The 10,329-nt window shown below is 31.5% G+C and overlaps 1 pseudogene; it reads left to right on the top strand.

Annotated features, from left to right (window-relative positions):
• The first annotated feature begins 8,203 nt into the window (after nt 1–8,203).
• On the top strand, nt 8,204–8,934 carry LOC129319489 (early nodulin-like protein 1; annotated as a pseudogene).
• Nucleotides 8,935–10,329: the final 1,395 nt, after the last annotated feature.

Here is a 10,329-nt window from a genome sequence, read left to right as displayed (position 1 = left end):
TGACCTGATCACTCACATCATCATCAAAGACACAATCGCAAGGCAATACGTGCAGCTCGAACCAAAGAAATGACATCTAAAGCCAACCTGGTGGAGACAAAGCCTCACCACAAGAGGTATGATTCTAAAACTAAAGACAAGAAGAATAGAAAATATGATTACAAACCCAATGCTTCTAACCCCTCTTTTAAGAAGAAAGGAGACTGTTTTGCCTATGGTAAACCAAGATACTATGCAGCACAGTGTAGGAAGAGAGCAAATCGTGATAAGCCTTGGAAGCCAAATGTAAATTTGGTACAATGAGATGGTGATAGTGATGATGACATCATTGCTGTAGTAGTGTCACAAGCTCTCTTGATTTTTGATGTGAAGAAATGGGTGGTAAACTCCGAGGCTACTAGGCACATATGTGCTAGCTAAGAGATGTTTATCTCCTATAATCCTGTAAAGGAAGGGAAAGACTATGTTTACGTTGTTGATTCCCGAACTGCCAAAGTTCAAGGAAAAGAGAAAGTGGTCTTAAAGCTCACATCAGGAAAGACTCTAGCTTTGAACGATGTTCTGCATGTGCCTGAAGTTAGAGCTAACTTAGTATCAGTTGCTCTTTTAGGGAAAGCTAGGGTTAAAGTATCATTTGAATATGATAAGATTGTAATGATAAAAAATAATGTGTTTGTGGGCAAAGAGTATTGTAATTAGGGATTGTTTATTTGAATGTTGATGAAATAAATATGACTGAATCTTTTGAGTATATGCCTATTATATGGTTAATTCCTTTGATATGTGGCATACTAGACTAGGTCATACTAATAAAGATTATATAAATAGGATGTGACAACTTAGACTACTTTCTGAAATTAAAAACAAAGATTTTGGAAAATGTAAAGTATGTGCAGAAACTAAACAAAGTAAAAAACCTCACTTTTCTAGTTAAAGATAATCTGAATTACTATCTTTAATTCACACAGATTTAGGTGATTTAAAACAAACCATGACTAGAGGTGGTAAAGAATATTATATCACTTTTATTGATAATTTTTCAAGATATACTAAGGTATACTTGTTAAGAAACAAAGATGAGGCTTTTGAAAAATTTCTTTTATATAAAGTAGAGGTTGGGAATCAGTTAAACAAAAGAATTAAAAAGGTTAGATCTAAGAGAGGTGGAGAATATGTTTTGTTAAATGATTTTTGTGAAAAAGAAGGAATTATACATGAGATAACACCTCCTTATTCTCCCAAGTCTAATAGTGCTGTAGAAAAAAAAATAGAACATTAAAAGAAATGATGAATGCTTTGCTTGTGAGTTCTTCTGCACCTAATAACTTGTAGGGTGAAGTTATTTTGTCTGCATGTTTTTTACAAAATAGGATACCCTATAAGAAAATAAAGAAAACACCTTATGAGTCATGGAAAGGGTTTAACCCAAATTTAAAATATTTAAAAGTGTGGAGGTGTCTTGCAAAAGTTTTATTACCTGATCCTAAAAAGAGAAAAATTGGTTCTAAAACTTTTGATTGTACATTTATTGGGTATGCTGAACAAAGTGCAGCATATCAATTTTTAGTTTTAAAAAGTGATATTTTAGACCAAAACATAATTATAAAGACTAAGGATGCTGAATTTTTTAAACATATTTTTCCCTTAAAAATTAAGCATGTCTTTAAACCTGTTGAGAATTCAGAATTTGAACAAAATTTAAATGAGGATTTGGTTTTAAGGAGAAGTAAAAGGCAAAGGAAAGAAACAAGTTTTGGAGATGACTTTTACACTTATTTAGTACAAGACGAACCATTAAATTTTTATGAAGCTATTTCTTCTTCTAATGCCAATTTTTAGAAAGAAACAATTGAAATTGAAATTGATTCTTTAAGGAAAAATAAAACTTGGGTTTTAGTAGATTTTTCCCAAGGAGCTAAGGCTATTGGATGTAAATGGATTTTTAAGAAAAAATATTTTTTAGATGGTTCAATTGATAAATATAAAGCAAGGCTTGTGGCCAAAGGTTTTATGCAAAAAGAAAATATAAATTATTTTAACACATTTTTTCCCATGAGTAGAATCTCTTCTATAAGAGTTCTTATTACTTGGGCTTCAATTTACAAACTTTTTGTTTACCAAATGGATGTTAAAACCACTTTTTAAATTGTGATTTGGAAGAAGAAATTTACATGGTACAGCCTGAGGGATGTGTGATTCTTGGGCAAGAAAATAAAGTTTATAAACTTGTCAAGTCTTTGTATGTCTTAAAACAATTACCTAAGCAATGGCATGAGAAACTTGATCAAGTTTTGACAACTGGTGGATTTTCTACTGTTGAAGTAGAAAGATGTGTTTATACAAAACTAGTGAATAATAATTGTGTGATTATATGCCTGTATGTAGATGATATGCTAATTTTTGGCTCTAGTATGTGTGTTGTTAATGAAACAAAAAATTTTCTTTCTTCAAATTTTGATATGAAAGATATGGGTAAAGCTAAGGTAATCTTGGGTGTAAAAATCATAAGGAATAAAAATGGAATTTTGCTTTCCCAATAACATTATGTTGAGAAAATTCTTAGAAAGTTTGGGCATCTTGAAGATGCTCCTCTAAGTACTCCTTATGATTCGAGTGTGCAATTAAAAAAGCACAAGGGTGACCCAATAGCTCAATCTGAGTATGCACAGATTATTAGGAGTTTGTTGCATTTGATGAATTTTACTAGGCCTGATATAGCTTATGCTGTAGGCAAATTGAGTAGATATACCTACTGTCCAGGCAGTAAATACTGGAAGGCTCTAGTGAGAGTCTTGAGATATTTGAGAGGTACTATGAATTATGGTATATTGTATAGTGGATTCCCCACTGTATTGGAAGGATATAGTGATGCTAACTAGATTTCGGATTTAGAAGAGATAAAATCTACTATTGGTTATATATTTACTCTTGATGGTGGAGCAATAACCTGGAAGTCTGCAAAACAGACAATCAACACAAAATCCTCAAGGGATTCTAAGTTCATTGCCATGGAGTTAGCTGGGACTGAGGCTAAGTGGTTGAAAAACTTCTTAGCGAGTATTCCAATAGATGAAAAGCCCACACCATCAGTGTCTTTACATTGTGATAGCTAGTCTATAATAGCAATGACTAAAAATAAGACCTCCAATGGCAAAAGTAGACATATTCAATTGAGACATAATATTATAAGGTAGCTGCTCAAAGATAGAGTCATCTCAATCGATTATGTAAGATCAGAGTTAAATCTGGCGGATTTGTTAACTAAACACCTGGGGAAGAAATTTATTATTGAAATGTCAAAGGGAATGAAACTTAAGCCTATTTGAAATTAACGGTGATGGCAACCCAATCTTTGTGATTGGAGATCCCATGAAGAAGGTTCAATGGGTAAGAACAAGTCACTTGTTAGTTCTGCTAGCACTGAATTTTATCCCTTCCTATGGCTTGGGAAAGTGCCAGAATGCATTGAATGGAAGTTGAGCGAAAGCTCTTAATGTTTTCATAGTCCTTATGGATGGTGTATTCATTGTAAATATACTTGATGAAAACACCTATACAAATGTGGAGTAGGGTCGCTCCTATTAGATTGTGGCAAAATCTCTAAAGCATTTGTTAAAACCAGGTGCGCGCATGATCGATAACATGCAAAACCATCGTTAATAGCAGAGACTGTGGGGTATAATCTAATTAATAAGACCCTCTAACACACGCTCAAGATCTGTTGGTTCAATAACGAAGTTACACCGACTTTTTTGTGTGCTAAGTTTTATTAGTCTAGGTTTGGTTTAAGTTGACAGACACCAAATTCGAAGTGATTATCCTCCATGTGAAGTCGACAGACACATTTGTTGAATGTGTGTCAAAAGTGTGTGTGTGTCAAAGTCCCACATTGACTAAAAGAAGGACTCTCCTAATGTATATATACTAAGGAATGAAGTTGGCTAGTAAAATGGGCTTGGAGGAGAAGTAGCCTCGCACACATGAGACAGGCCAACACAGGGTAATCATAGTTGAAATCAGCCAATTTGCCCCCCTGCGAGGGAGTTCAAGAGGCAATGGGTTTCTTTTACCGGGTTATTTTTTACAAAAATAACTAAATAAATAATTATTTTTAGCTTCCCCAAAAACCTCTAGTTTTGCTGTTTCAAATTTAAACTTGAAGCCTTGGCAGTTTTTCCAGCATTAAATCTCTTTTGAAAACTAATTTTCTGAGTTAATTTTTTGTTTGCCAACGTCTCCAGATAAACCAATTTTGTGAAGTTAATGTCCTAAACGTTTTGTCTGCCAAACATTTGCAGATTAATGGATGTGTGTAACCAAAGCATTAATCCATGTATGTTTTGCTGTTTAAAACATGTGTGATTGAAGCATTAACCGGTGATTATGAGCTAGTACTTGTGTCTCCACCTTCAGGCTATATATAACCCTTGGGTGCTGACAGAAAATGGGGACCAGCCTCTTGAGTTTTTGGTGTGAAGGGCTTGACTAAGGATTTATCCCCAGTCTCTGCCAAGGCTTGTTTGAACTCCCATCACTCTTCTTTCATCCTTTTGCCTTCTGCTCTCGTGTTCATCTATGTCTATTTTTAGTCTTTGTTGTTCTATTCCCTTGCTCCACCATAGGAAGTGCTTGTTTAATCCTGGAGAACTATCGATTCTTCATTACGGTGTGCCGAAGTAGTTCTTAAGGACAGTGTCCTTCTGGCCACGACTCAAGCAGTACGTAGTTCGCCATTCACGTCTCCTGCCGATGCCACCAAAAATATTTCAAGCAGTACTTAGTTCGCCGTTCACGTCTCCTACCGATGCCAACAACAATTTATATAAATATTTAAGGTTTTTCAAAACTTACATAAAAAGAACAATTACTAGTGTATGATCTTCAGTAGATAAATTGGTTTGTATATGTTTGCAAATAAAATTATGATAATCAATAATTTGAATAATTTTTGTGTAATTTTTTAACATATGTTTGAAAGAAAAAAATTTAGTTTCTTTATATACATATAGATATATTAAATAAACTTTATTTTAATATTACTTAGATGTGCTTTTTTAATCCAAACATGCTTTTAGTCAAAACCAAACAAACTTGGCAGGAAACCATAAAACAGTTACACTATTTGTAAAAAGTAGGGAAAATTATCTTGCAATCCCATTGACTAAACGTATCATCAGTCAGCTCCTTTAAAATTCTGAAAACTCCTTTCAATCCTTATGGGTTTCATTTGGGAAAAATTTAAATTAAGTTCTTAAGAAATAATACAAATAACTCTAATCCCCTATATCAGTTACTTGTTTATTTTTCCTATATGAGTTATTTATATACCTAGTTTCACTTGTTTATATTCATAATGGTGTTATGCTATTAATGAAAGTTGCAAATTTTACCTATATTAATTGTTCATTTTTCATACATCAATTATTCATTTTCTCTAGATAAGTTATTTATGTTTCTAGCTTTCACTTATTTATATTCATAGTGATGTTATGTAGTTAATAAGAGTTGCAAATGTCACCTACATCATTTGTTAATTTTCCAAACATCAATTGTTTATTTTCCCTACACGAGTTGTCCATGCGCCTAGCTTTACTTGTTTATATACATAGTGGTGTTATGCCGTTAATGAGAATTGCAAATTTTACCTACATCAATTGTTTATTTCTCGTACATCAATTATTTATTTTTCCTACACAAATTATTCATGTGCCTAGTTTTATTTGTTTTTATTTATAAGAATGTTATGCTGTTAATGAAAATTGTAAATTTTACCTACATCATTTGTTCATTTCTCATATATCAATTGTTTATTTTTCCTACATGAATTATTCATTCAGTTAACTTCACTTGTTTTTATTCATATATAAGAGCGTTATGCTATCGATAAGAATTGTAAATTTTTTTTACATCAATTATTTATTTTTTATATATTAATTATTTATTTTTTTCCATGTCAGTTGTTTTTATTCTAGTAGATTCAAGTTGTTCGTGACATTTCTCTCAATGTCATAATTTCAATTTAGCTTAAATGAAACATACAAGGGTTAAACTGATCTAAAATTTTTTGAGATTTGACTATAAATAAGTTTGGTCAAGTGGTGGCAGTGAACCTTTTCAAAAGAGCATTGGGATCAATCAACATCACTAGATCCTTGCAAAGCTGATCATGTCCGTGATGGGGACCTTGATATAGATATTATTAATTATTAATTATATTATGGTTAAGCACTATATATATATATATATATATATATAAATGATCCTGTACGATGATTTCACTATTTTATTAATTAAAATGAGCATGAATATGTGTTTGCTGAATTGGACAATTGGTCATCTATCCATACATGTAAAGAAACATTTAGGACTTTTTAGTGGGCAAGACCCAATATTGTCGTGCCGTTGAAGTTCTTTTATTTGAATTGCCGGCCGGCTGGGCTAACGTTTCCCTCATAATTGTTCCGTATTTACCCCTTTTTTTTATAGGCAGGCGAATTTATTCGTGTACTGTATGAGTGTTGTATTTTATTAGGAAATATGACAAAATATATCCAGAAATATACAAATAACAATTAAATAATATAAAATATGATAATTATTTTCTAATCCCTAGTTCTTGGGGACTTGCTTAACATTATTTTTTATAAAATGACATATTTGTCCTTATTTTAAAATTTATTAATAAAGTCCAAAAACTAAAAATAAGTTGCTATTTTCTTTTGAGAAATTACTGGTAAAAAACAATGATTAGAATAGAATAACAAATTATAAGTTGCCTGTGCAATTTTTTATATCAGTGAAGTTCAACAATTAAAAATTAATTACTAGTTTTCTTAAGCAAAATGACTATAACGTAATAACAAATTACATATTTCTCTGTACAAAATAAAATAAGTTAATGCTTTCTTTTATTTTTTAGAAGGGTAAACAAATCTTCACACATTGAAACTAATTGACAAACAAGTCCTCGAGGCTATAAAGTAATTATCACATTTCTTGAAACCTAATTATCATTTGCATATTTTGAATTTTTTTTTTGTCATTCCCCCATTGTATTATCTGCAACTTTGATAATTATTAATAGTAGCACAAGTTATTAATAGGGTTAAGGGAAAAAATATTCCAAAAGTTTTTTAAAAAAAGAACAATGGAGCGTTATCGCCTTTTCCTAATCTTTTACTAACGTTTGACTAACTAAATTTTTTTAACCTATGAAACTGTTACACATGTCACCCTCTTTTCCTTTGTCTTTTCAGTTCATCCATAGAGAAAGTACTTAACAAAGAATCATAAGTTGTAGAGGAGTTTAGTTTGTACTTATTTTAATTAGTTTGATATTATTTTAGTCATATCAGGATGGGTCTGATTCCTGCTTAAAAATAATCAGAACGGACTTTATAAAATGGGATAGAAAAATGTTTAAGACGGGACGAGACATGAGATTATCATTGAGTCGTCTCATCCTGTCTCGAATATTTTATATATATATATATATATTATTTTTTATTTTAAAAATATATATTAAATATATTAATATAATTTGTACTTATATTAATTATATCAATTATAATTTCAATACCCACAATTTTTATTTATAATTAACTTTTTTATATTAATAATTTTAATAACATAGAGTAAATAGAGCGATATATTTCTTTATAGTATATTAATTATATTAATTTAATTTATTATTACATCTATCTATTTAATAACTTTCATTTGTATCATATTTCTTGCTTTATTTTTGAAAGAGTAATTAGCTTAGTACGTTTTAACTAAAATAGAAAAATAATGATTTAATGTTATGCTTAATTAGCTTGTTATTACTGCTCTTATAGCCTAGAGATTACTTGTAATTGCTATTATAATGTATAGTTGTAATTAATGTAATTTAATAATTGATTTTAAATTGTTGTGATTTATGTACTTGTGTTGTTTTAATTTTAAACTTAATAAATTATATGATTTAAAATTTTAATGAATGTTATTATTCAAATTTTTCTTTAATATTGTCCAATTTATCAAGATGACAGAATCTCTTGAATTTGTCTCAATCCTGTCTCGATTCTTAATAGGATGGGACGAAATATGGGATAAAAATTTAATTTTAATCTCTTTTCAGGACGGGAGATAGGGTTGTTCTAATTAAACACCCCTGATAAACTGTTGCAATGCAAAACAAAACATCTCCACCTGCACCATCTAACGCTCTCCCAAGCTCCCTTCAGTTATCTGAATCCATGGTTGTTTCTTCAATAGGTTCTTCTCTCGCCTTTCTATTCCTTATCTTCGGCCTATCTGCTGCCAAGGAAATCATGGTGGGTCGCAAGACTGATGCATGGAAGATCCCCTCCTCCCAATCTGATTCTCTCAATCAATGGGCTGAAAGGTCTCGCTTCCAAGTTGGCGACCATCTTGGCACATTCAATTTTCTTTTCTTTTCGTTTCTTTTCTCCTCTAATGCATTTCTGTTTCGCATAAGATCATATTTGATGATAGCATACCTTTGTTTTGTTGGTGTGATCAGTGTATAAGTATGACAGGGGAAAGACTCTGTTTTGCAGGTAAGCAAGGAAGGTTATGCTAATTTCAATACCTCCAACCCCGCAGAAGAATACAATGGTGGCAGCACCAAGTTGAAGCTTGTCCATCCTGGACCATTCTATTTCACAAGCGAAGCGAATGGGCACTGCAAGAAGAGCCAAAATCTCGTTTTGGTTGTTCTCACTCCTAGAAACAGGCACATGGGCATTTCTCTGGCGGAGTTCAAAGGTCTTGCTGTAGCTCCCACTAGCAGCGCCACTGCTCTACTGCTCCTTGACTTCTTCTGGGGCCACCGCCAAATCGACCTTGAGCCATTGATTCTTTGATGTACAGAGTTCGAGAGAGGGGGACGCGATGCGTGTGATAGCCAAAGCCAAAAGAAAAGGGTGATAGGTGTTACATTTTCATAGATTATAAAAATTCTATTAGTCAAGCGCTAATCAAATATTAAAAAAAAAAATGACATTACTTCACTTTTAACTTGTTTGGGATAACATTACTCCCATTAAAAGATAAAAATATCTATAATTTTTTTTAAAAAAATTTTAAGGCATTTTTATCCCTCAATCTTTATATACTCTTTTCAATCTTATTTATAACATATTTGGGACATTTTTCATGTGTTTAAAGAAAAAATATGTTATTTTATTTGTCAAATTAAAAAAAATCCAAACTTTTTAATTTTATTCTTAGAGAAAACACTTTTATGGGAAAATGACAATGAGTCCCAAAGGGCCAATTTTATTCAAGGTAAGTCCCAAGACATTTTGAAAGGCCAGTTAAGTCCCATGCTATTTTTCACAAATCAGACTTACGAAGGAAATGATAAAATGCCCCTATGATTAAATATAACATGTATACTCATCAGCTCTAGCATTTTCCTCCCGATTTGTCTCTTTCCCACCATTAATGAGAGCTGCATGTAAGTGGTGGGGCTGCACATTGAACAATACCATTCCTAAAATAGAATTATGCTTGGAAGAGGTGGAGTTGCCTTAATTACTGACTCAAGGAAGCTCAAGGAGTTGTGTTAGTGCATTTAGACAGGTGTGTCTTTTTTTTTTTTCAAATCCCTACATCTGAACAAAAAAGTTTACTCCATTAAGGTCTAATTTCTTACAAAATGGCTCTCGTAAGGGAAAAGATGGAACAGTTTATTGCAACTGAACATGAAAGATTTTTTTTATTTCACATTTCTAAAGATTTGGCATGAAGATTCAACATTTTGCAACTAAGTGTAAGAATTTATTATTGAGTGTCCATATCTTAAGATGGAACGCTGTCACTGTTTCACTGATACAAAAATCACTTATGTTAAAAGTAACTTGTTTCTAAGTGATATATTATTACATTTTATTTTGTTTTTTATAGGTTGATATTATTGGGCACGATGAAAAGTAGTTGTTTCAAGAAAATTTTTTGTTATTTTCATTTTGGTGAAGATATTGTAAAAGATATGCATGGAACAATGCATTATGATGGGGGGAGTTGTAATGGAAGAATGATTAGAGAAGGAATTTCTCTTGAAGGACTTATTAGATTGATTTCATCATGCTTGAATTGTGATTTAAATGGAATATAGTTAAAGTACATAGTAAAGTTTGATTGTAATGCTCTTTTAGACATTAAAGATGATGAAGGGATAAATCAATTAATGAAATTGAATGATAATTTTGCTCATGTGTACATTATTGGGAAGATACAGCAAAGTATAGAGGCAATAAGAGATTCAATTGATGGGTAAGTTTTTTTAATAGTTACATGATTAATATTATGCTAATATAA

Source organism: Prosopis cineraria, unplaced genomic scaffold, assembly GCF_029017545.1.
Source record: "Prosopis cineraria cultivar Desert tree isolate PC_DT_omini unplaced genomic scaffold, ASM2901754v1 PC9, whole genome shotgun sequence".
Taxonomy (NCBI): Eukaryota; Viridiplantae; Streptophyta; class Magnoliopsida; order Fabales; family Fabaceae; genus Prosopis; species Prosopis cineraria.
Note: the sequence above shows the minus strand (reverse complement) of the source record. Positions and strands in the feature narration are given on the sequence as shown.